This window comes from Triturus cristatus, chromosome 2_2 (assembly GCF_964204655.1).
Source record: "Triturus cristatus chromosome 2_2, aTriCri1.1, whole genome shotgun sequence".
NCBI classification, from domain to species: domain Eukaryota; kingdom Metazoa; phylum Chordata; class Amphibia; order Caudata; family Salamandridae; genus Triturus; species Triturus cristatus.
The window spans coordinates 1,075,845,310-1,075,873,268 of NC_140582.1; the positions used below are offsets into that span (position 1 = coordinate 1,075,845,310).

Below are 27,959 nucleotides of genomic sequence, written 5' to 3' on the forward strand. Positions count from 1 at the left end.
GTTATATTACCATTTACTCTGTTTCTGCTGATATGTGTTCAAATCAAGGTGGACAGGGAAGGAGACGTGCATGGGACAATGCACCTGTAACACCTATAGTCACTGGTATAGTCAAAGCTTCAAGATGTGCGTTTAACTGTGTTATCTTCTGTATTCATTCATCTCTATTCTTATTTATTGCTTCTCTTTCTTTTTCCTGTATTACCCTTTCCATTGGTCTCTCATGTACTATTTGTGGCACTAAGGGTGTATCTAGAATCGGAGCACTCAGAGTAGTTCTATTAGGTCTTTCTTGATAAGGCGGAGGATTTTCATTAAAATATCTTCTAAATAATCATCTTCTGAGTCTCCGCAACCTGTTAATGTTAAATGCTTTTTCTTTTCTGTGCACTTTCCTCCTGTCTGTTCCTCAGCCATCATTACGGGATAAACCCCTTCAGTTAACATTGCCTGCCTCCACTGTTTCATCTGCTTATCTCGGGTTTCACGTGGAAATTTTGGATAATATCTGCTCAAATTCCTGTCACTCCTGGATCTCTCTCGCTCAAATGCCTCAGTCTCCTATTCTTCTAGTGCTTCATACTGAGTTAATCTGGGTCTTGGTTCTAACTCATTCATTCTAGTGCGTAAATTATGTAAAATTCTTGCGTTAAATGTTCCGTACTCTGGGAACGCCAGTATTCCATCATCCTTTGTATATTCTACCCAATTTTATAACCACACGCAAGTATGATAACCTCTTTCTACCATCATATAAGATGCTGGAGTTTTCGGAGCAGGAATGAGAATTCCTTCTCCGATTTTTAATGGGTTTATCCTTTTTAAAATAATTATTAATTTTCTGCATTAATGACATTTTTCTTTTCTCTCCATACATTTTACGTGATCTCCCTTTTATGTACTGTTCCTGGGCAAAGCCTAAATATCTTCTGCCTGGGCGAGTCCCTATTAAAGTAGGATCGTGTCTCCACATGCAAGTCCCACTATCAATTATTATTATGGCTTCTATTTTCAACTAATCAAATGTTTGCTTTTACTTTAACAATTGACAAATACCAGCACAGCTTCTTTTTCTTCTCCCCAATCAGATTCTGGCTTGCCATGCGATTAGCCAATACTAGCGCGGCTCTCAGTGACGTCAGTATCACTCCTCACTACTGACCACTCCTTTACAATTCTTCGCGTCAGTCACACGCCCGCTGTTTCAACCAATCCTCTGGGTCGTCAGTGCAACACTCGCAACTGACCCCTCCTTTACAAGGTAATGCAAAAACTTATTTTCTACAATTTACGTGCAATTTGTCATTAATCAACAACATAGAGGGGGTGTGGTCTGGCCATGTAGGAAGATGGCCGCCTAACTGTGAGGCTCTGCTCTGGGCCGGCACTCAAATGGACTGAACATCTATTTGCAGGTGTCTAAGGATGTTCTTTTGGCATTTCTGAGCAATCGGAACATTGAAGCTGTCAGCTGTGAAAATTCTGTCCTGCTAGACCATCTCTAACTGGCTTTTCTGAAGTGTGGATACATTGTGGCTTGCCGGCCTTGCAGAATCCTAGGATCCCCGGTGCTTGCGTAACCTGAACTCCCGATGACCTCACTGCTAATTGGGCTGTGACTCCAGAGACACCGGCTGGAGGAAACATTCCCGGTCAAAAACATTTTTTCTTCATGAGGTAAACCGGCCCTTTTTATAATCATCTATAACTGAAGTGTTGTATTCTGAGGAAAAAACCACTCACAATTCACTGCTAATACAACAATTTAAAGAAATTCTGCTGACTCATATTATTAAGTTGCCTTTTTAAGCATTTTTCCACAGTTCCTTTTCAAGCAAGAAACATTGTTTCAATACACTTCTGCCAGGCCCAGCAGTAATTTATGTTCTCTGGGTTAAGGTTAAGCTTTTTTCAACTGCTTCAGTGAAATAAGAAACATTGCTTCAACACATGGCTGCCGGGCCCAGTAATAATTTATGTTTCCTGGAGCATGTGTGACTTGTATTCTTGCTGACTCCTCTGCTAAATGGACTAACAATGGAAAATGTATTTATGAAAAAAGGCAGCTTTACTTTTGGCTAAAAGTAATCGGTGTACAGATGTGTTAAATAAGGAAGTGAGTTGATAGCACATTATATTCACTGCTAACCTGCTAATTGGGCTACAAGTGTTGCAGGCCTCAGTCTGGATGTAATATTCCCGGTCTCATATTTTATATATGATGAATGACAATTCCACTTGAGGCTTAACATAATCAAAGTGCAGAATTGCGCAATCTGCATTTTTTTCTCTCACATGAGGATTATTACTGAAAGAAAGTGAGGGAAATCATTGTTGCAGTGATTTTTCCAGCATTCCCTGAAAGGTTTAATGCTGTCTGCATGTACATCAATATGCATCAATGCTATTCATATAGCGCAAACTCCTCATTTATTTTTCTCCTCACAACTTAAGTATTTCTCTCATGATAATTTTCATTAAAATAAGGAGATTTTTCAGCTGCAGGTTTACTGGTTGCTTACTTTTCTAATCTACATAAAACTGCTGCGATATTTTCCTCAATGCTTTTTGACTCCAGTAGCACTTGATTATATCTTGCTTTTTGGATTGCTCTACTTGAAGGGTTGTTTGTCTGCAGTTTTAAATATTCCCCGACATTTGAAGTTAGAAGTGAATGTCTAATAACAAGAGTGGAAACACACCTTCTCATTCACTTTTATTTGCTGATGTATTAAAACAACCACGCAAGATGTCTGGAAAAAACTCCACTGCATCAACTTCTAATAAGGCACATAATACTTCCTTGGCGGTATCCAATGCTGCCATGGATCGTCTTTTCCAAGAAATTTCAACAATCAGCTGTCGGCTAACAGACATGGATATAAACATTTCATCTCTTACCTCAGAAACTAAATCAATACGAGCTGACATAGCACTATTCCATGCTAAAACAGAGGATCTTGATCAACGTTGGACAATTGTTGAAAATAAAATCGCATCAACGCAGTCTAGAGATGAAGAACTTCCTTTTCTGCGTAGTAAGTTAGAGGATTTAGAAGACCGCAGCAGAAGAGACAATATTCGTTTTTTTGGATTTCCAGAAACAATTGAAGGCCAGAATACCAGAGCCTTTTTGTGTGATGTACTCCCTAAATTAGTTGGCATACATTTCGATCCACCGCTTGAGATCCAGAGAGCACATCGATTAGGTCATCCACGGCACGTTAAAGACACACGTCCAAGACCCCTTATTGCTTGTTTCCTAAGGCATGAGCAAGTTCGACAACTACTGATAGCAGCACGTACTCAGGGTTCCTACTCTTATGACGGTTATGAAATACGATTGGCAGCTGATTTTTCCCGTGACACCAATGAAAGAAGGAAAGCGTTTCTCTCCATGAGACCTCAATTGAGGAAATTAGACATTAAGTATGGTTTGTTTGATCCAGCACGCTTTCGAGTCTCTAAGAATGGGGACACCAGAGACTTCTACAATCCAGATGAATTACAACGTTTTTTGGTTGACATGACATCTCAAGACATGGACACGCAGTCTGCTCCTACCCCTGCTCCTTCTCGGAATCCTCAAGCTATTCCCACATCTGTGGATGACATGCATCGCAATCTACATGAATCCCGTCAAAGAGGCAGAGAATTTGAACGGTCTATTCGCAGTCAAGATGATACATCTTCCGCCTTAAACACTGTCTCCACCTTAACTCAGGAACAACGTCGAGATAAGTCCCGTTCTCCTCTAAAGTCTGCCTCTAATGAGAAATAATTTTGATGTCATGGCTCCTATATAACTTATTAAGCCATAGGTTGCAGGTACTTTTGCTTATGTCTCTCTAATTGACAGATATAGATGATCTCTGTGCTGTTTTACTGGTTAAATTCTCTTGTCCTTTTGGAATGTTCTATTTATTTTCCTGTATTCATGAATAGATAGTCACAACTGTGTAGCATTTTACATATATTAGTCATCAAAATGTCTCAGTATTAACTTTTCATGCTTATTTTTTATTAGGGCTATTATTTAGGTTATGGATTTTGATTATTCACTACTATTATATTTCTTGATGATGTCCTTTATAGGTTATTAGTGCATGATTTATCTATCACATGCAATATAGTTATTTTAACTATGATGACTATTTGACCTATTCTTAGATATTTATATATTTCAAATCCTATATCTTTATCAATATTTAGTTTACTATGACTTAAATCTTCTAATATATTTCCAAAATGTTATAATATAAATATTATGCTCTCTTAATATGCTATCCTTTAAACGGCAGATTTTATATCCCTTTATATTCCTTACCAGCTTAGTTCATATTTTCTATTTTTACTTTATTTTATTCTTTCAGGGTTTTCTTTCCTAGCTTCTCATATCAATGTTATTGGCCACTTTAAATTTTTTCCTTCTTTTTTCTCTCTTTAAATGTTCTAGCCCTGGATTTTCCTTATTAATGGAGTCCTGGCCCAGAGCGGTGCTAGAGTGCGCCCAGACCCGCGGTTAAAAGTCTATTGTTATTCTATTATACTCTTTCTATTATTCTTTTGTAGTCTATAAATCTTTCTTTATTTGCTTTCTATACTTTATCTTTATTTATCTTTCTTATTGGTGGCTTTTTTCCTTTCCTCTTCTATATCCATTTCCATCACATCTTTTTGCAAGTCTCTTTTTTTTTTTTTTTTAATTTTATTTTATTTATTTATTTTTATTTCTAACATGGTCCTTGCTCATGATTTATTTGCTATATCCTGGAATGTCAATGGATTAACACACTATATCAAACGGAAGAAGGTTCTTTCCTATTTACAATCTAAAAAGGTGGATGTGGCTCTTCTTCAAGAGACTCATCTAAATACACTCGAGCCTGAAAAACTTCGTAGAGATTGGGTGGGTAAAGTTATCCACAGTAGTATCAGCAATGGGTCTTCTTCAGAAGCAGGCCCTACTCGAAAATGTGGGGTAGCAATCCTTATCAGAAAAACATTACCAGTTCGTGTACTTAAAACATGGGAAGACTCACAAGGCAGATATGTTTTTGCAAAAATGTGCATTGGTAATATTCATATATGTGTGGGTTCAGTTTATGCTCCTACTGGTGCTAAAAAAGATTTCTTTCTACGTTTGAATCGTTTGCTGTCGGAGATTGATGCCTCACAATACATCATCGGAGACGATTGGAACCTGGTGAGAGATCCAGTTTTGGACAAAACTGGACCTCTTGATAAGAATAATGCAGCGGACAGAGCCCTTATGAATGATATCATTGCAGACAACGGCCTTATAGATCATTGGCGATTATCACACCCAAATGATGTTGAATATACATTCACATCTCCCTCCCATGGCACCTTATCAAGATTGGATTACTTTTTAATTTCTCAAAGAACGGTCCAATCAATCCAAGATTCTTGTATTTTGGAGGCATCCATCTCTGATCATTCTCCGGTCCTCTTGTGCCTACAGACTGGGACACCCAAACCAGGTCGTAAACCCTGGAGAATGAACATCCAACGTCATAAAACACCCCTTGGTAAAAAACAATTGCAAGAACATCTTCATGATTATCTCACATTTAATCAAAATTCAGTGGATTCTCACAGGGTCATATGGGCTGCTGCTAAAGCTGATATTCGTGGTAGACTTATGCGAGATGCAGCCCAGTTCAACAAACAAAATATTGCTAAACAAAATCAATTGGAACAAGACATTACCAATTTCACACGTTTATATTAGGGGTGGGCGGAATTCGCGGAATCGCGTTACGCAAATCTCCGCGAAACGGTAAAAATCTCCGCGAACACGCGGAAATTCCGCGAACACGCGGAATTGCTTGTTCGCGATGCTTTTTTCCTGTTCACAGTTGCTGTTTGCGTGCTCGGGGAGAAATATCTCGCGAACACGCATTTTGAGAACGCGAACAAGAAAATATTTCGCGAAGTCGCGGAAAGCAGGATTTTGGGCAATTTCGTGTTCTCCGCAGAACGCGAAATTACCGAAATTCCGCAAATTCCGCGAGCGGAACGGAATTTACCGCCCAGGCCTAGTTTATATACTAAAAGCCCTACTTTACAAAATCGAAAATTACTGGAACAATCACGCATGGCATTAAATTCTCTTTTCACCTCCAAGGCGGAATATGCCTTACAAAAAATGAAAGGAAGACATTATGAACAGGGTGAAAAAGCGGGTAGACTTCTAGCAGCACAATTGAAGCAAAGAGAGGCTGCTATGGCTATCCCTGCTTTACAATCCTCTAAGGGTTCCATGTTAACATGTCCTCAGGATATTGCTAATGAATTTGCCACATACTATAAATCTTTATACACTCCAGACGCCCATATAGATCAGGGTAAAATGTTGTCTTTTTTTAAATGGATTAGAACTACCATCTCTTTCTGATGAAGATAGATCCATACTGGATGAAGACATTAGTAAAGAAGAGATTTCTCACGCTATCCTTAAACTTCCTTATCACAAAGCACCAGGAGAGGATGGTTTTCCAGCAGAATTTTATCGCTGGTCCGGAGATAAAATTATAGACTGTTTGCATGCGGCATTTCAAGAAGCCGAACGTACTTCCACCTTAGGTTATATATCTAATAAAGCAGTAATAGCAGTTTTACCAAAACCAGGAAAAGATCCACTTCTTTGTAGCAGTTATCGTCCCATTTCACTTCTTAACTGTGACATTAAAATTCTAGCTAGTATTCTTGCTTCTCGTCTGCGCAGAGTTATTCCCTCTCTCATTCATAATACCCAGGTGGGCTTTGTACCTGGTCGATCTTCCAGAAATCATTTACGCTCCCTAGCTCACACTCTGCATACTGCTAAATCTTTCCAGGATGAGGCTTTGGCATTCTCATTAGACTCTGAAAAAGCATTTGATAGAGTGGAGTGGGATTATTTATTCCTAATCTTAGAAAAATTTGGTTTGGGAGAACAATTTATAAGAAAGATTAAATTGTTATATGAACAACCCACTGCACTGGTCAATTGTGGAGGATTTACTTCCGATACTTTTACTATACAGCGAGGCACCCGCCAGGGATGCCCCCTCTCCCCGCTTTTATTTTTATTAGCCATTGAACCTTTAGCGGCCACTATTCGGCAATCTTCCAATGTGGTTGGTATTTCCTTACCGGTGGGTGAATCTAAACTTTATCTATATGCGGATGATATACTGCTCACTATTACTGATTTAAACAGATCTTTACCATCGTTACTTCAAATTATAGAGGAATTTTCTTCTTTTTCTGGGTATAAAATAAATTGGGATAAGAGTGAAGCACTTCCCATTTCAGATGGCACCTCAAGGGATGTGATACAGGGATATCCATTTCATTGGCAACCTTCTCGGTTAAAATATTTAGGTATCTTGGTAAATAAGGGATTGGACGCCATGGTATCAGATAATTTAGGGCCTTTAATCATTCAGATGCAACGAGATTTTGATAAATGGAAAGCGCTGGGTCTGTCTTTATGGGGTAGAGTTCAAACGGTGAAGATGGTTACGTTACCGCGCTTTCTTTATATTCTTGGTATGCTTCCTCTTCATGTTCCCTTATCCACATTGCGCCTTATAGATTCCAAAATTAAATCTTTCATATGGGGTTCTATTAAACCTCGTCTGGCTATACATAAATTAAATGCTCATCATTCCTATGGTGGTCTCAGTCTTCCCTCCATTGAACATTATACCATTGCCTTGCATTTATCACAGCTCTCATACATGCTCCAAGATAATTTAAATACACCACATTGGGTCCATGTTGAGCGACATCTTCTCTCTGCAACAAATGGTCTTGCAGTTTTATATGGATCTGGTTCAAGCCGAATAGATCCACGTAACCCCCTATTGTCTGTAATGCGTAAGATATGGCAAAGAGCGCATCGTATCTTGGGCATTAATTCTCGTTTACATGTAAAGGCTCCTATATGGAACAACTCCAGAATACGCATTAAAGGTAGAAGCTTTCTATGGCCTCAATGGAAATCGGCAGGCATTCTCACACTAGACCAAATTCTCCAAGACGGGGATCTTAAACCTCTATCACAGTTAACGGATGAATTCAACTTACCCCCGCTGCAGCATGCCAAATACGATCAACTTAGAAAATCTCTTCTCAGAGCTCTTGGTGCCACACCTTGGTCATTATCTATATCACCAATAGTGTTTTATTTACAAATTTGGGGCAAACAGAAAGGTGTCATTTCAGGTCTCTACAAAACAATTACATCTCAATTATTTTCACACCCATTATCCTGCGATCTCCGACATAAATGGCAAACACGTTTACAGACTTCTTTTTCAGATATGTAATGGATGAATATACTAGATGGTTTGGATAAGGGAGCTTGAGAAGCTCGTTTAAAGTTTTGCTTATTTAAAATTCTACATGACTGGCATTGGTCTCCGGTTAGATTATATAAGGCAGGCTTGTTACCGCATTCCAATTGTTGGAGATGTAATGCTTCTGGATGTGATATTGTTCATATTCTTTGCACGTGTCCATTGGTTAAACATTATTGGTCTTACATAGGTTAGACCTTACATAAGTCTATCTCACTGCATTTACCCCTCTCCACAGCTAATATTACATTACATGATTTCAGAAATGTTTCCACTCTTTCTAAACCACAATTTCGTTTCCTACATACCGCGCTTGCAACTGCTAAAATCTGTATATTAAGACAATGGAAATCTTCCACTCCACCATCTCAAGAGTCCTGGTTATCTGCTATGATTCAAAATGCTTCACATGAAAGGATTATATATAATATTCAAGATCAACTAGAGTTATTTTCACAGATATGGAATCCTTTTTTACTTTCTTAACATGTTTGTATTTGTTATCATTTCGTTTTTAAAACTTGATTGTGTATGCTTTTTCACTCTTTCCTTTATATATTGTTATATATATTTATTGTCCTAGATAGCATAATATTAAATATTGTTTTATATATGAATTTACTTTTTAATCTCTATCATATGATCCTTACCCTTATTACTTGTATTTGAGTTTTCTTGTTTTTGTTTAATGATTCTGAAATGCTAATAAAAAATTTCAACACAAAAAAAAAATCAACAACATAGAAACATTCGCTACTGTGTCTGATCCTCTAAATTCAAAGAATATTCAACCTTTTACTGCGAGCAAACCTTTTCCGCTTACTCTTCGCACACTACGAGTAAAACCCTTCCGCTTACTCTTCACACACTACGAGTAAAACGTTTCCGCTTACTCTTCACACAAGCATCAGAGAACCTGCTATTCTTTCAGTATTACCCTTTCTAGGTGATATATGACCAAAGTTTCACCAGTGAACTCCTTTGCTATCAATTACTCTCACTTTTATACGAAAGAACAATAATCCCTAAATCAGTGCTTCTAGTCCTGCGTAACTTTCAGCAGTTTCCTGATCCAGACAAATAACCTCACTGCAGTATGGCTTCCCTTCGCCACCCACTATTCAATATTCCCGGGAATTTCCAAACGACATGAAACAATACATAACAATTAACGAATAGCGGTTGTTAGTACATAAATCAAATAATTCAATCCACAATATTTTCTACCTAACTAACTAGAACCTAACCATGCCTCTGCTACCACGGCAAAACTGATAGAGCGCAGGTCACCAGCTCAGGTTACACACACACATATACCCAATACTCACCTGGGCCCATAACATTCACACAGATAAGCCAGTAGACCCCTCTTATCAATTTTGAGTTTTACCTGTAATTTGATTTTCACCTTTACCAAGTCTTACCAATTTGATCTCCTTATAATTTCCTTACTCAATGAATCAGGTTGCGGAGATAGTTTAAGGTAGAAAATGACATTTAACTTAAGCTTGAAATAACCACAAAACTCAAGAAGTTTAAAATATTTATCTAAATCAATAATTTTGTGAGTCAGAATCAAATACAGTTTAGCACCTTCTCTCAAGAGGCAATTTAAAAGTCAAATATAGCAAAGTCATAATAATGAATCAATGAAGACCTGGGCAAGGGAGGAGAGAGAAAGATCAGGTACAAAGACAGTTTTCACAGAATTATATTTACCTAAGGTGATAGATGAACCCAACTCCCTGAAAATAGGCCAGATAGAATCTCCCGGGACAGGATGAAGACGGAGGATTGGGCAGATTCAGATCTGGCAAGGTGATCTCTTCTAAAGTGCAACGCCAGCGTCGCACCCCTCTCTGGCACTACTCTCCTCGAATGTCCCTCTTCCGTAATCCCCTTCTAGATGCTTAGATTATCGATCTGTATCTCGTTTTCTCGAGCAGAGTTTCTGGCAGCAGCAGGGTCTGAGACAGCGTCTCAGACAGAATCTGTAGCAGCATACGTGTTGGGTCGATGACTAGTCGGAATGACTGATCTGACAAGTCTGACAGGTCTGACAATGTCTCTAGCTAACTTACCTCAATTATACTATTCTGTATTCGTGTACCACCCCCAAAAGTTGCAATATTCGTGTTTTCCCCTATTCTGATTGGTCAGGGCGAGGAGGTGAGTTCACCACACCATATTAAAAGTAATATTTTTTCTTTGGACTATTGTTCTATGTTTCCGCCCCTTAATTTACATTCCCATAGCTTTATTCCCACCCGCATTTCACATTATGATCAATACAAGTTTATACATTTTATTACAATTTTTTGCTTGTTCTGGTCAATAGTTTTCCTTCCCGGGCATCTTCGTCCAATGTGGCCATGGCTGTGTTTCAAGTGTGCCATTATGGTTTCCGGCAAGTCTCCATTCGCATGCGCGTGGATCAAGTGGGGCAGGGATTTCAGTCACCCTCCGAGGCCCAAATATGAACTAATAATAAAGTCAGAAAAAGACACGTTAGAATGCGACAATAAATGATTTCACTGTATACCACTTATCTCTCCTCTATCCCCATTTACTTATTTTAATCTTTTTGCATTAGTGCTTAGTAGAACTTATAGGTTTAGTTTATGCAATAGCATGTGTATTACCATGTGAGTTTCAAGCGGCCATTTTTAAAGCTATTGCACAGCTGCAAGTTTTCCCACCAAGCGAAAGAGGACGTCATACTACGTAGATGAAGTAGACGCATGCGCAGAGACTTTCCTGTGTTTTCGGCGGCCATTTTTAGACACTCGGGTTACTTGTTAGTAATACACATAGGCAAGCGTCCCCTGGATATAATATAATGAATGTAATGCAATATTAGTATTACAAGACTTGTTGGTTACGTTGTTACATGTTATTTGAGAGGATTGCATACAAGCAAGTTTCTCAAATACGAAACCTTGCTCCATCAAACCTAGTGCTCATCATTCAAGAAAGAAAAATACTTTATTTTACACTAGGAAGGAATACTACACTGGAACAGTATACTTTACTATTCCAACTCCAGTTCGCTAAACAGTAGGGAAAGCGTTTGACTTTAAAGTCCAACGCTCCTTTACCTAAGGCATGTTGTTGTAACGACATGCATGGTAAAGGAATGCATGGTTAAGACGCATTCGTTGTTCCAACTTATTGCAAAGGCAATGCTTGGTTCGGCCATCATTGTAATTGCTGGTTCCTATCTGTGTACCCTCTCCTTCCTGTTTTTAGGATGAGGGGTTCTGGATTACAGCTTCATCAGGGTTTTCTTGATGGCTGAAGACGCCCGCCCAGCAGACACAGCTTCAGTGGTCCGGCTTCTGCATGTACCTGTTGGTCGTTGGCAGCGGTCAAGCAGGCAGAGACAGAAATTCCCATGCAAGGCCTGATCTTGGCAAGGAACAAGTGGGCAGGATTGATGTGGTTACATAAAGGCCAAGCTCTTCTCTGTGGTGTGGCAATGCGCTGGTGTAGGAAGCTGGCCCTGTATATATTATGCCAAAGTAAGGTATAGTGTGCACAGAGTCCAGAGGCTCCCCTGAGGTATAGCAGAGGCTAAATTAGAAAAGTACTAACAGCTCTCTTTGTGGTAGTGTGCGCGAGCAGTTAGGATTATCCAGAGGGTGTGTTAAGCATTTATTGTTTTTACTCAATCAAGACTGAAGGCACACACTCGGAGACTGAATCCAGACCAATTGGGTAAGTATAAAAAAAGGTATACTTAAGTTTTATTTTCTAGAACCAAGCAGATCTTGGTACAGGTAGGTAAAATATGCTTTCAGTCATAGAACCTTTCAAGAAGTGAAAATGGGAATGGATTTGCAATGGTTACAGGTTTGTATTGGCTCAAAAAGCAGCTTAAATTACACAGTAATTACTTTGGTTTACTTTCTCATTACTTTTGGATTACATTGACTACTCAGGGTGATATGCCTAGATATCACACCCTAGACTTTGTCACTTACAAGCAAGTATGACAGTTATAAGTTTAGAACACAGTTACTTTCTTCCCATACAAAACAGCAATTCAACAACACTTTTGGAACAAAAACTTGTGACATTAGTTCCTATGGGAGAAAAAGGGTGATCGGTTTTACAGGTAAGTACTCAACTTACAGGTATAACTTTTGGGGGTTAAAACCAAGGTTCCCTAAGGTCCAGGTAGACAGTCAAATCACACCACCAGCGGCACTGGGGCAGCCGGGTGCAGCGTGAAAGGGCCCAATGCTAGCCAAAGGGGCTAAGGCGGTCTTCGGTCAGGGCCTGCTTTCGGGCATGCCACTTGGCTATGGGAGCAAATCTCCTAGGGAAAGGATCAGCACTGCAGGGGCCAACAATCGACACGGGAGCTGCACCACCAGCGGCACGGAGGCGCCCGGATGCAGAGTGTCAAGAAGGCGTTGGGGACCCTGTGGTTTGTAATCAAAAACTCCAGTATGAAAAGATGCTGCAGGCTCAGTCTGGGAGGCTTCCTGAAGGCGACCACCAGGCGGAGAGGTAAGTTGGGATCTTGGGAGATGCCTGGACACTGGTGTTTGAGCCACCCAAGGCCGTAGGGCGTCGAGGGCAGGGGTGTCTTTAGGCATCGGGTTTTCTCACCAGCTCCGGTCACGGTCTGGAAGACCTTTCAGGTTGAGGCTGCAGGTGTTGGCTTGAAGCTTGAGGGAGGTCAGGGATTGCCAGATCCCAAGTCAGGATCGCTGGATAGACATCCTCGTGGTGTTGAACCACTCTAACTCGGGCCATGGGCATCGGGTACAGAATCGCAGAGCCGCCTGGATCCAGGTTCTGTGTTTGAAGTCTTTGCTTGAGGAAATCCGGTGCTCATGGGAGACAGAGTCTTTAAGTTGAGTGCACAGCAGGTCCTCCGGGCTCTGAAGGGCTGCTGGACACACCGGGGTTCTTGCTGTAGGCAGGTCAAAGTTGGACAGGCCGGTAGGGCTGGGGACAAAGCAGTAGGTGTCCTCTTCTGTCCTTCTTTATTCCTCGAATCTGAGGAGGCAAGGACTTCTTTTTTTTACTTTATTTATCATTGATTATCAAACAATCAAAAATAGCATTTCTTTTGTTGCATTTGCCCATGTTACTTAATAATACATATTACAATGGAGCATATACATCTCTCCTCTTAATACATTCTGGTGACTCATCAGATTATAATCACATCATGTCATGAATATAATACATGCTGTCCAATTCTAAGCAGCTCGATCCGTGTGAAAAAGATCCCTACTATTCTATCTGAGCAGCAGATCCGCACCTTTTATCTATTAATGTCGTCGTTTTAGAGTACTCGGTGATGTGGGATAGGCTTGAGCGATTTGGAGCGCAATACTCCTGTGCAGCATAGTGTCGTGCATGCATGTCAGTGTGCCGCCCGAGTGTTCCATCTGATCCCCGTGGGTACTATCCCTGAGTGCGGCTGGGAGAGGGAAGAGGTGTTCAGAGTGGCAATATACGCTTTATATGGGCCCCAGATATCTTTAGGGCATGCTGTGCTGGGAAGCAGGCTAGAATAGATTTCGCTATTTTAACTACAGAACAATAAAATATTCAGCCAGCCTTGTGTCGAGGGAGAGGTCCTGCTGCCCCAGTGCAATGCTATTTAAAGTTTTGCCAGGAGGAGGCCGATGGATGCTAATTTACGGACTGCTTTCGGAAAGTTGACCATATAGCCCAACAGTGCCACCTCAGGAATAGGCACCAGTGTGAGCCCAAGAATGTCCCCTAACGTTTTGTGTACCTACTCCCAGTATACATGAATGCGGGGGCACGTCCAGGCCAGATGGGTAAAATCAGCGTGTTGTGGTTGTGCGCTGCATTTCCGGCATGTGTGAGGCCTTTCCGGGTCTATTCTATGTAGTTTAGCCGCTGTCATGTAAATTCTACGAAGGAACTTGTAGTGCAATAGTTTATGGTGACTGTTTAATGACACATTTTTCGTAACCTTACAACAGGCGGACCACTGGTCGTCCGAAATAGATGTTCCAGGTCGGTCTTCCATTCCAAACGGAGCCTGTTGTACACACTAGGGACTCGTGCAATGCATAGTTTGTAAAGTTTAGAAATTATGTGCGTACCACTCTTCTGCTTAATGAGTAGAGTCAGCGGCTCAAATGAGTCCAGCTCCAACGGAAATCCGACTATTGTAGCTCTTAATGATGAATAAAGTCTTCTGAGGACAAAGTGATCCATGAATGTGGCATCATGGAAACGTGTGTCCTCAGTAGCAGAAAATATGTGTCCACTGGGATACAAATCACCTATTTTGGCAATATCAAATTTAGTCAGTGTGCGTTGCACGAGCTTCTCGCCAATTATGGGGATCCAACGAGCGATCGGCAGTGGAAGGGCCGATGAGTATAAAATTGAATAGCCCGTATAGTGAAGGAGCCTGCTCCAAGCCCAGCTAGTGGTCGAAACAGTTTGTATGTCGACTAGACTCCTGGGTTCACCCTTGGGTAAGACAGCCGCCAATCGCTCAAGGAGGACAAAGTCAGCCTCCGGTCGCAGAAATGGGATCCGTGCGTCCCGTTGGTACCAAGCATAGGCATAACTACATTGAGCCACCAGGTAGTATAAATAAAAATCTGGCACTCCGAATCCGCCTTTATCGTATGGCAGAGTGAGTGTCTCCCATCGCACCTGAGGCTGTCTACCACCCCATACCAGTCTGATAAGATGGGAACGCAGTGTTGCAAAGAGATTCTGGGTGAGGGGAATGGGGATATTATTAAAAAGATATAAAAATGTAGGGAGAACCATCATTTCAGCAATCTTACCTGCCATGGACAAAGGAAGGCACACCCATTTTTCTACCAGAATCTCCAGTTTAGCAACTGCCTGACCATAATTAAGGCGTATTATTTGGTCTTGCTTCAGGTCCACGTGGATACCCAGATATTTAACGGAATCTGAGCACCATTCCAGTGGAAACTCACATTCCCAAGGGGTTCTGCTACTGGTCAAGGGAAAAATAATGGACTTATGCCAATTAATACCTAGCTCAGAATGACTTCCAAAGTGGACTATTTCCTGTATGAGCGGTGCTAGATTCTGATGTGGTTCTCTAACATACAGGATGGTATCGTCGGCGTATAAAGAAACCAAAAGAAACCCGTACGAAACTGCAGTGCTCTGTGGACATGTCGTTCCTGGAAATGCCATATTAAGGGGTCCATGGCAAGGATGAACAGAATGGGTGACAGTGGGCACCCCTGGCGAGTGCCACAGGTTAGCGCGAATGGGGCAGATATAGTACCATTAATGCAGAGACGTGCCGTAGGGTGACTGTATAAGAGGCTCTTAGTTACTATAAATTCAGCTGGCATACCCATCCGCCGCATTATAGACCAAAAAAAAAGGCCATTCGAGTGTGTCAAAGGCTTTTTCTGTATCTGACAGATTAGCCGTCGCGGGAGTTTCGGGGTTTACTGAGGAGGCAAGGTTCACAGTCACCTCTAAATACTAAATGTAGGGGCGTTACAGGGATGTGCAGGTCAGGACAAATGGGTCCTTACCTGGGGGTGAGTACACCCCCTATTGGGAGAGGGGCATGAGCCTCTTCCTAATTGTCTGGGTACCCTCATCTCCAAGAAGGAGGGGACAGATGTCTGGTTCAACTCGCCTCCACCACCTGAGAGGTGGGGTTGACAAAGGTAGGCACACCTCTCCTCCTAACTCTGTTTTACCACCGATACTGCCACCCAAAGTGGGGGTGAGAACCGGTGGGAACCAGTTGCTGGAGGCAGCAAAAGGCAGGGGCAGCTTATAAAGGTGTCAGGCCTTTGAAGATTCCCCTTTCCTGGACCCAGCTCATCCTGGGGGAAGAGGTGTGACACCTCTGCAAAGGATGGGCTTTGTCTCTGGACCCAGAGAGCAGGGGCTCTCTAGCCAGGGGTCCAGAAACCTGTCTGGTGGTGGCAAATGGCGGTCAGCCATTCAGGAACAACACCGGGGCTGGTTGTTTTTCAGGGGGCATCTCTAAGATGTCCTCTGTATGCATTTTACATAAAATCCTACACTGCCATCGGTGTGGGTTTAATGTGCTGAGAGGTTTGCTACCAAACTTCCCAGGTTTCATTGAAGCCACTATGGAACTGTGGAGTCCGTAATGACCAACTCCCAGACCATATACTCTTTATGGCTTCACTGCACTTACAATGTCTAAGAATGGACTTAGACACTGTAGGGGTACAGGGCTTATGCCTGTGAGAAGTTGGCCTGGTATATGCTGTCCACCAGTTATAGTGGGCACCTGGTACCAGTCCAAACAACCCTCATTGAGGAATAGGTTCAAAGACAACCTTTATTGACAGCTATCCTAGTGGTAGCTATGGAGAGCAGCCTTCAGGCTAAGTCTTGAAGGAGTGTAAAGCAGCTTGGTTTACCAGATTATAACCTCTTGAATTACTAAATGAAAGGAGAACCACACAAGGTATATATAAAATATATGTATTTATCTCTAAACACTCACTACTAATCTCTTTATGAGATTAGAGTCCAAGATACACAATAATCCAGTTCTAAAACGACAGTAAATAGCACAATATACAATGGGCCCCAGGGGGGGACCAAACCATATACTAAGAAAGTGGTATAAGAACCACGACTTGACTAGATACAGTACCTAGAGCACGTAGAATCGCTGGGACCCCAAGGAACCACCCAAGGTAGTGAAACAGGAGACCCACGGGGGACGCGTGCAGTGTGAGAACACAGGCGCGTGCCCCATACTATTCTATGGGAAAGTCGCGGGTGGAATTTTAGAAGTTAAGGACACTTAGGAGAGGACTTTGAGCAAACCCCTTTAGACTTGGGGCGTTCTAGGGCCAACATCCACGGGAGCACTGGAGTACTCGAGTTACCTCACCCAGGGAAGCCGGGTGCATAGGTGTCAAATGGTGTCGGGAATTGAAGAACTAGGATTTTAATCCCAGCGGCGCAGGGGACACGCCCTCAGTCTTCGGGTTCACCTGTCTTAGAGTACAGAGACACGGGATTCTTCTGGTGAAGTCAAAGATCATATTTATTAGCTGCAGCCAGTAACAGAGATCCTAGAAGTACAACACGGTGTATGTTCTCAGGAGACTGCTCAACATAATAGAGCGGAGCGTAGTCTTTTATGCCAAAAACCACATTCCTGGCTAGCATCAATTACTCACAAACTTGACCAATCAGAGGATGATATTTACAGAGGCATCACATAACGACAAACCCACTTTCAGTTATCCAACCCACCGCCAATGACAAGGCATAAATCCAGCATTCTTGCTCGAACAGGCCGGACGGGCCCATCATAAAAGACCTCAACCCAAATCAATAATTAGGCCATAAGGCCATAAAAGTAAGGAGCAGAAACAGATGAGGAGAGAGATAGAGGGGTGTGTGCATGTGCCATAGAATCAATAATGTCCTGCTCTTTGATCACTACCTGACCTGCTGCTTAACAAGGTACTGGCTCAACAAGTTTAGCCTCGGGCAACAGGTTCAGTTGACTCAGGTCAAACTGAAGCCAACACAAGCTCAAACTAAGGTGTATGCGTCCCTAGAGGCTCGCTTGGCCACAGTCATCCTGTAGTCGTTAGCCTATGTGAGGGCAACCACAAAATGGCGGTTATAAACAAAATGGAACCCACGGGTGCAGACTAGATCGTTAAATACACAGTGAATCCATCGGTGTAGCATGACGAAAATGCTTACGCGTACCGCACTTGTCAGTCGCGGTTCGCTGATACCAAAATCATCACGATACGACAACCTTCATTAAATGGGTTCAGAATTCACGGAACCACAGACCCTCCTTTTGCCCTTACATAGGCAATAACCTAAACTCACGTCAATCTGAATCCAGGTCTATGTTCATCAGATCATTGAGATGTTGCTGTAGCATCATCCTGGTACTTAGTAACTCTCTCTGGACAGGTCTCCTCGAACACGAGGTAGCAAAAAGGCCACATATTACGGGAGCACACTGTACACAAAGACAGAACAGGAAGAGGGTAGCTAATACCATCCCAATGACCATCAGGATCTTCCATCCCCAAGTGGATAACAATACCCAGAACCATTCCATAAACGACCAATCTCCTTCGTCCACATGTATGGACTCGGAGATCTTATGTAACTTGGAGATGGCTTGGAAAACTGTTGGAGCGTTATCTGGAATGAAAACACAACAGCTCGATTGGATCAATTTACAGACCCCCCCTCTATCTGCAAGTATGACATCCAACGCAACTCTGTTCTGAAGAGTCATAAGGTGATCCGACTGGAGCTCAGCAGTCAAGTTACTAAGGGCGCCGGCAGTTTCGACTATGGTGGACTCAACCACTCTCGTCAATTGCCGTATGTTCCTGCTGTTAACCATGGGTCCCCAGAATGGCAGAAAACCCTTCACGGAATCTCCCAATTCTTGTCCTGCGATATCTTCCTTACTGAAGACGCCTCTAACGACTCTCGTTTTGTGGTAATCTGCCGCATCTGTAAATGTAGGAGGCAACAAGAACGAGACAAAACATGTGCCCGAGAAATCAGGGGGCAACCATGTATATGCTCTGTCATGGCAAATGAAGTAGGTGCCCTTAGCTGCTAAAAACGATGGGGAAGTCTGGGACGCAAAAACATATGTCTCAGTGCAAACACTCTTCCCTAGCTGAGCTCTAGGATTCTTGCCATTTCCTTGCAGACAGTAATGACCCCGATGGGGTACTATCCAGATCGGGGAGGATCTCTTCGCTCGCTGGTTCTCACTCAGACTAACTCCATATCCAGTGACGTTCCATCCAATATACGCTAGTGTCTCATCTCTCGGGATAGCCTCATAAGAGCTCATTCCTCTAATCATGTCGACTATTCCCTTGACCAGAGCACTATTCTTCGGGCTATCTTTCAGAGAACGTAGGGGGTTAACTTCACGGGCATAAATGAACATTGTTCTGTATGCCCACACAGACCCATTGTAGCTAAATGGCAGGGCCAGGTAAGGAATACCTTTCTCGGCAGTATGGGGCATAAGGCCACACACCCAAAAATTAGTTGTGTTCACTACTAGCTGGTGTTGGTGCAGAAGCTGAACAAAGGAATTATTAGCGAATTCCATTCTCCTAATGGACTCATGTTCAGGCAGAGGGTGAAAAGAATGCGAAGAAACAGTAGGAGGAGGCATAGGTTGTGTAGTGGGCATGAATGTCGCTTGAATAGAGAATGTCACATATCCAATTAAAAACATTATTAAACTCAACAGTATAAACAGACATAATATTAAAAAACGTTTTCTACTCATTATTATACACATTTTGCTCTTGAAGCTCATTCTTTTAGTAGGTCTCTCCATCTCGAAAAACTCCATCCTCTAATCGTGCTGCTCGCGGCGGATGGGTGTTCTGTGCTAAAGAATGCGCCTGTCGGTCCAGGGAACGCCCTGAGACCAACCAGAACCGTCAACCTAACGTCTTCGGTTTCCACTCCAAGGACTTGGCACCGCGACCCTACAGCTGAACCCGGATGGTGGTTCGAAAAACAAAAATCAAAATAGTTTCTCGGAGGGGAGCCAACCAGAAGAATAGCAAAGAAGGGACTCAGTTTGTTATTCGTCCCACGACTCTCGGTCGCAAGTTATAGCGCTCTTTACCAGGCAATGTCTGTTCTCGGAAGAGTAACTCAGGTTCAAAAGTGTTCAAATGATTTGATGGAGGTACAACTTCTTGGAGAAGTCCGTCGCTCTCTGGCTCAATGTTTGTTCCAACCAAACGGGCATCGCTAAAAGGCAGAAAACGAGGCACGGTCTCAGTCTCAGACTCAGGAAGTCCTCTTTGGACCCACCGGTCGTACGGCAGAGGCAAAGGGACCCTCTTACAATGTACGGCGTGAATCTAGTTCTTTTTACCGTGCACTCGTACCGCAGAACGGGTGGACAATAACACCAGATACGGTCCTATCCAGTGGGGCTGCTCGTTCCGGGTTCGCTGGAAATTCTTCACGAGCACCCACGCTCCAGGTTCAAGGGTGTGCCCTGGATCTTCAGAAACCTGTGGCAAAGTATCATGAACCTGTTGATGCAGAACACGCAATTTAGCCGTCAATTCGTACAGGTAGTCAAGCAGCACAGGGTGTTCTATCTCACTAAATGTTGTCGGCCGCGGCACTCCCCAAATATTTGCCAGGCGACCGAACACAACCTCATAAGGACTAAGACCCATTCGCGAATGCACAGTCATTCTTGTGGACAGAAGGGCTAACGGCAAAGCATCAGGCCATTGTAGACCAGAGCTAGCTTGAATTTTGGCCAATTTCAATTTTAACGTGTCATTGTAGCACTCAACTAGACCAGCTGACTGGGGATGATTGGCAGCGTGGAACTTCTGCCGGATACCCAACCCATCACACACTCTCTTCATCACTTGACCCACAAATTCACTCCCATTGTCACTCTAGACCACTCTCGGCAAACCAAACCTAGGGAAAAATTCCTTAATAAGGGCTTTAGCTGTGGACAAGGCAGTGTTGTCCTTCAGAGGGTAGGCTTCCACCCATCTAGAAAAAGAGCAAACAACCACTAAGACATACTTCAGGTTGTTGCACCTCTCCATGTGGATGAAATCTAGCTGCAAAGCCTCAAACGGATACGTGGGGGGAGCAAAATGACCAGCTAGAGTTGGAGTTCCCTTACCAGGATTGTACATCAAACAAACCATACAGTTCTTGACCAAATTCTCTGCACACTTAGGAATGCCAGCATTTTGCCATACCGGGGCCAATGACTTACAACTCCCTTTCACACTAACGTGTGCCATCCCATGTGCCATGGTAACCACTGGAAGTACATACGCGTCAGGCAACAACCATCGCTGATGCTCTGACAACTCAACCCAACAACCATTCGAATCCAATTTACCCTTGCTTTCTCTCCATTCATTCAACTCTTTCTCTGTAGCTTCAGCTTGGATGGATTTCACACTCTCAATTGTATCTTCACACATACTCCTATCTGGAATCCATCTCGCTGGACCCACAACATACATTCGACTCATTACATCTCTCGCAGTCTCTTTCGCGACTTCATCTGCAAACGCATTACCACGACCAACATCGTCCGTGACTTTCTTATGCGCACTGCATTTCACGATCGCAACTTGCAACGGCAAAGTAAGAGATTCAAGAAGTTCATTCACCAATCGATCATGTTGGATCTTGGACCCATGCGAAGTCAGAAACCCACGTTCTCTCCACAATCGTCCAAAGCTAAAAGCAACACTGAACGAATACTGACTGTCAGTGTACACAGTCACTCTTTTCCCTTTCAACAACACACACGCTCTTGTCAATGCAATCAATTCTGCCGCTTGTGCGGAGTTGTGTGGGATACGAGCAGCTTCAACAATCGTATGCAAAGTCGTAACCGCATATGCCGCAGTCGTATCACCGTTCGGAAGTTTAAAACACGAACCATCAACCCATAATGTACCATCAGATTCTGCAAGGGGAGTGTCCCTAAGGTCTATCCTCCCTTTCGTTTCTTCCTCAGTCCTGAGGAAACAATCATGCTGTTCTGTATCATTTGTCTCAGTTGAAATCGGCAACAACGTGGCTGGATTCAACGTGTTGCATCTTTTTATATGTACATGACTTGCTAACAAGGTCAATTCGTAACCTGACAACCGAGCACTAGTTAAGTGCTGTGTCTTGGTACGGTTCAACAAGGTATCCACTGCATGTGGAACCATCACAGTCAGTGTATTGTTCATCACCAGACCAGCGGACTGTCGGATTGAAACAGCCGCTGCCGCTGTAGCTCTCAAGCAACTCGGCAATGCTCTAGCTACCGGATCTAAAGTCGACGAAAAATAAGCACATGGACGTTGCCTATCGCCAAACTGTTGAGTCAAAACTGACAATGCACATCCCTCTCTCTCGTGGACATACAATGTGAAATGTTTACTGTAATCGGGGGTACCCAACACAGGAGCTGAACACAGGGCGTCACGCAATTCTGAAAAACTCTTCTGACATTCGTCAGTCCAGGGAATAGGATTCGGAGTATCCTTAACAGTAAGAGCTATCAAAGGTTTTGCAAGCAAGGAAAAATTAGCAATCCACTGTCTACAGTACGATGTAATACCTAGAAATGCACACACTTCTCTCTGTGTCGTAGGCACACTCATTTTCGCAATCGCTTGGATTTTCTCTGGGGTCAATCTTCTTCCCTCCTTCAATAAGAGGTGACCTAAGTAGGTAACTTCTTGTCCGTAATACTGCAACTTCGACAGAGAAACTTTATGATGGAATTCAGACAAGTGACGTAACAACGACAGAGTAGCCTCTCTACAAGTCTCTTCATTTTCAGCGGCGACTAAAAGATCGTCAACATACTGAATAAGGGCAGCGCCATTGGGTAAAACCAACGAATCAAGTTGCGTCTTTAAAGCTTGACTATAGATCGATGGACTCTCACAATAGCCTTGAGGAGCGCGTTTAAACCTGAAGCTTCGGCCTCCTAAAGAGAAGCCAAAAATATCTCTATTCTCTGCGGCAATCGGGATGCTGAAGAAAGCATTCTTCAAATCAATCACCGAAAGCCACGTGGCTGTAGCAGGAATCAAAGTCAGTAGGGCGGTGATATCAGGCACAACAGGGAATTGTGGAACAACGATCTTATTCCCCTCGTGAAGATCGATCACAAACCTATATACAGGAGGCTGAGAAAAATCAGTTCGTTTCAGAACTGGCAAAACCGGACTATTGCACACATTACCTCTTGTTTCCTCAATCACCCCTTTCTCAATCAGATCAGAGATGATCGCCAAAAGTGCTTTTTCACCATCACTTGAGATACGATACTGTGGAATGCGTGGTAATCTAGCATTCGCCTTCAATGTCACAACATATGGTGGAATCTCCAAAAGACCCACATCAGTAGGACCAGTAGCCCAAAGAGAATCAGGAAGAGAAGACAATTCAGCTGGAAGTCGGTCTTTAGACAAATACATCGGAGAGATCACTCTCTTTCCCAATGTAAGCTGTACTCCTGAAGGAGAACAATAAAGCGTTGCATACAATGTCTTCAACAAGTCCAAGCCCAACAAGTTCTCACCACAACCTGTCGTCAGAATGAGGGGTGCTTCGAAGTCACAAGGTCCAACAGAAAGAGACAAAGGACTAGAAATCGGATTGCTAACCGGGGCGCCAGAAAAACCTACTGAAACATTCGTTAAGCCAGACAAAGGTGCGCCAGGGAGTTTGGTGTGCATGATAGAACTTTTCGCAGCACCAGTATCCAACAGAAAAGGTTCAGACACCCCTGATGCAATCACTTATAAGGTCCACTCTGATCCACTGGAACTGAAACAACTCCCTTTCTTTGTCTGTGGCTGTCCTAGCAATCATTACCTTCCATACTCTCTCCTTCAACGTAATAATCGTCCGCATAATACTGAGCCGTCCTACCAGACGCACCATTCTGTTGATCAAAACAATTCATCGAATTCTGCGGAGGCAAGGAACGCGCAATCTGGAGCACACCATGTCCTCGCGGAGCTTGTTGAACACCTCGACCTCTCATAACCGAAACACCATTCGTGCGCTGTATTAATCTCGGGCAATTATTCTTGAATCGACCTTCTTCTTTGCAATACGCACACTGATTGGGGCCTACAGGGAAACGCGGTTGAGAAGACTCGACCATTTGCGAGCTTCTCGGATAGTGTTGTGGTTGCTGATAAATCACGCTGGGTATTGCGGGCGGGTATGCTTGCTGCAGAAGAACCTTAGTCTTCAATTCCTTAGTCTTTTTGTCCGCTTTCTCTATCTCATCTTTATTTCTATTCTCATAGTACTGGGCAGTAGCCAATATCTGCGCTGATGAAGAAACAGCCCAAGCACTTTCAGAATCCTTCAACCTATTGCACAACTCGGGAAGCAAATTATGCACAAACTTGTCAACGAACAACCTTTGACCACCTTCTGTACCCATGTCTTGACCACTGTGGTCTACAAATGTCTCTTCAAATCTAGTGAAAAAGTCGGACACAGTTTCGTCTTTCTTCTGCTTGCACGCAGACAATTTGTCCCAATTCACACGTGTAGCAGGCATCAAAGTCTTCATATAATCAATAATTCTACCAGGGAGATCAGCAATCACATTTTCGGGTTTAGCACCACCTATTTGTCTTTCATCTGTAGTTCTAAGATTATACCATGTATCAGCTAATTCCTGCACATGGTCCGTATGACGGATCTTACTCCATATAGGCTGTGGAACAACATTCCCAAATAACATATCTATATCAGCCAAATTCATAATACAGGAACTCGCAGTTTGAGATAGCTCCTTATAAAACCCCGCAGGATTTTTACGTGGATCAGGCAGAGTCTGCTTTAGAGCTAGTACTTCGGCACGCTTCCATGGAACATGTACCCAGACGCGCTGGAAATGTGCCAGAACAGGTGGATTGGCATTCGCATCACCAGGTCTCCAAACGGGAGGAACCTCACGCATCGGATATTGACGTGCCTTTCTCCTAACTGAAGAACCAGGCTCAAATAATGACTTAGAAGGAAAATCGCTCCTAAATGACAACAATGTCGCGACTGCTTTTTCTACATCGAGACCCACTATAGTTCCTTTCGCGAACTCGGACTGCACACAGAACAACTGAGGCGGAGTCCGCCCTACCTCACTACCTTCCCACTGTTCACGGAGGAAAGAACACATCACATCAAATACATATCTTTGGGTCGGTGCTTCCCATTGATGGAAAACCTTCGTAACACTCTCCAGATCATAGTGTGAAGGATAGTTAACCCATTTACGTGCCAAGTGATCCAGCACTGTCCGTTCATCAGGACCAGGCAATTGACTACGCAATTGCTTACGCTCTACAACAGGAGACATACCTAATGAACCCATTAGAGGAGAGAAAAAACTAGCAACCGCATCAGTCATTCTTCGTCGGGCAGAAGGAGAAGGTGACAAAAGAACAGAGGACAAAGCGGAATGAGAAGGAACCGAAGTCGGAAGAGTGACAGAAGGGACAGACAACACAGGTATAGAGGTAGTAGGCGAAGGAGGTAGCAAAGACGGCGGCCCTTGAGAAGGCTGCGCCGAAGCAATAGTAGTAGCCAGCAAAGGGAGAGCTGGCTGTTGAGGAACCGCTGGCGGTAAAACAACCGGAAGTTGCGCAACTACAAGTTGCGGAGGTGCGGTAGCACTCTGAGCATAAGGGGGTGGCGAACTTGATAGATGCGACATTAAAGGATCTTTCACAAGATCTTCCTTTTCTTCTTGCTGTTGAGGTGGCAAAACTGGATAACATTTGTCTACCGCTAATTTACGTTGCCTAAGCCTCCGTTCGCTTTCCTGCTCTTCCTCATTATCCCTAAACTGTATCGCAGCCTGCACCATCGACATACCTTGTGCACGTTTATTTTGTTTCGCTAACTTAATTTCCTTTTGTTTAGATTCCTTTCGCCAAATGCGGAAGGAGCCGAACATTGCCGGCCGGGCTTTCTTTTTGAAGAGTCTGACTTCTAAATTATCTAAGATTTCCGTATCGTAGCTACCATATTGGGGCCACTTTAGGACACCATCTTTCCTAGTATACCTAATCCATACCTCATTATACGTGATGGGGCCCACGCCGTGTTTCAAATAGAGCTCATAGTTCGGAGTTCCGATCGGAGGCACCGGACACGAGTCCTCCAATCGGGAATCCTTTTTACAACCATAACAAAATATCTTTCCAAGTCTGCTAAGACCAGGCATCTTCGCTCACTAGTCTAGCTTCAAACTTCAAGGGAATATCAGAAACGATAGCCTCGTGAATACACGAGTCCCTCGGCTTTGGGGCCTGCAGGTACCAAATCAAAGCAATCCCGAAGGATACCAAATCAAAGCGATCCCGAAGGATACCAAATCAAAACGATCCCGAAGGATACCAAATCAAAACGATCCCGAAGGATACCAAAACAAACTGGGAGACGCTCCACTCATACTTAACTGAAATATCGATGACGTCGCCAGAAGACCCGTCTATCGTCTCGCTTTACAAATCATCAAAGGGCTCCAAGACAGGGCGACAGTCAGGGCAGCAGTCCCTCGTAGCCATCGGAATGCGTGGAACTTCGCAGCAAAGACTTTCGGACCACAACGACATACAGGGGTCGATGAAGTGGTAGGCCTCCCTCCAGAATTTCCACGCGAAGCTCCTCACGATCTTCAGGCTTGGACCGGTACCGCTAAAGTCGCCCCGAGTTGGGCGTCAACTGAAGAACTAGGATTTTAATCCCAGCGGCGCAGGGGACACGCCCTCAGTCTTCGGGTTCACCTGTCTTAGAGTACAGAGACACGGGATTCTTCTGGTGAAGTCAAAGATCATATTTATTAGCTGCAGCCAGTAACAGAGATCCTAGAAGTACAACACGGTGTATGTTCTCAGGAGACTGCTCAACATAATAGAGCGGAGCGTCGTCTTTTATGCCAAAAACCACATTCCTGGCTAGCATCAATTACTCACAAACTTGACCAATCAGAGGATGATATTTACAGAGGCATCACATAACGACAAACCCACTTTCAGTTATCCAACCCACCGCCAATGACAAGGCATAAATCCAGCATTCTTGCTCGAACAGGCCGGACGGGCCCATCATAAAAAACCTCAACCCAAATCAATATTTAGGCCATAGGGCCATAAAAGTAAGGAGCAGAAACAGATAAGGAGAGAGATAGAGGGGTGTGTGCATGTGCCATAGAATCAATAATGTCCTGCTCTTTGATCGCTATCTGACCAGCTGCTTAACAAGGTACTGGCTCTACAAGTTTAGCCTCGGGCAACAGGGTCAGTTGACTCAGGTCAAACTGAAGTCAACACGAGCTCAAACTAAGGTGTATGCGTCCCTAGAGGCTCGCTTGGCCACAGTCATCCTGTAGTCGTTAGCCTATGTGAGGGCAACCACAAAATGGCGGTTATAAACAAAATGGAACCCACGGGTGCAGACTAGATCGTTAAATACACAGTGAATCCATCGGTGTAGCATGACGAAAATGCTTACGCGTACCGCACTTGTCAGTCGCGGTTCGCTGATACCAAAATCATCACGATACGACAACCTTCATTAAATGGGTTCAGAATTCACTGAACCACAGAATCTTCGTTAATTTCAAGGGCGATCTGCTGCAAAGTGCTGCTGCCAGGAAGAAGAAAAGTGTCCGGTGTGATCCAAGCCTTGATCGAAGATCAGAAGATCCTGAAAGCAGAGGGGACAGAGTCTGGGTCACTTGCAAGGGGCACGATAGACGAATGCCCACCGATGTCGGGTGTTTCAGGTGCGAAGAGGTGAAGCTTGACTCTGCAGCCCCCATAACCAGGAGGCGTCGATGATGACCAGGAGCTGGATTTGAGCTGTCCCACGAAGGATGTCGAGTGCTGCGGTGACGGTGCTCGGATTGAACCCAACACGCCTTGGCAACAGCAACCCACACAGGAAGAGAAAAGATGCTTTGGTGCGGATCAGCAAGGTCCTGGGGACTCGCCAAGTGATGGAGAGTCAGGGCACGTCTGGAGCAACCAG

The 27,959-nt window shown here is 43.5% G+C and overlaps 1 long non-coding RNA gene across 1 annotated transcript in view; it reads left to right on the forward strand.

Annotated features, from left to right (window-relative positions):
• The window catches only part of LOC146863168 (uncharacterized), a 106,511-nt gene that overhangs the window by 23,638 nt on the left and 54,914 nt on the right, over positions 1-27,959 (forward strand). The window contains exons 3-4 of the long non-coding RNA XR_014978220.1: positions 1,089-1,261; positions 1,416-1,677. This is a non-coding gene — a long non-coding RNA (uncharacterized LOC146863168). The remainder of the gene's footprint in view (positions 1-1,088; positions 1,262-1,415; positions 1,678-27,959) is intronic.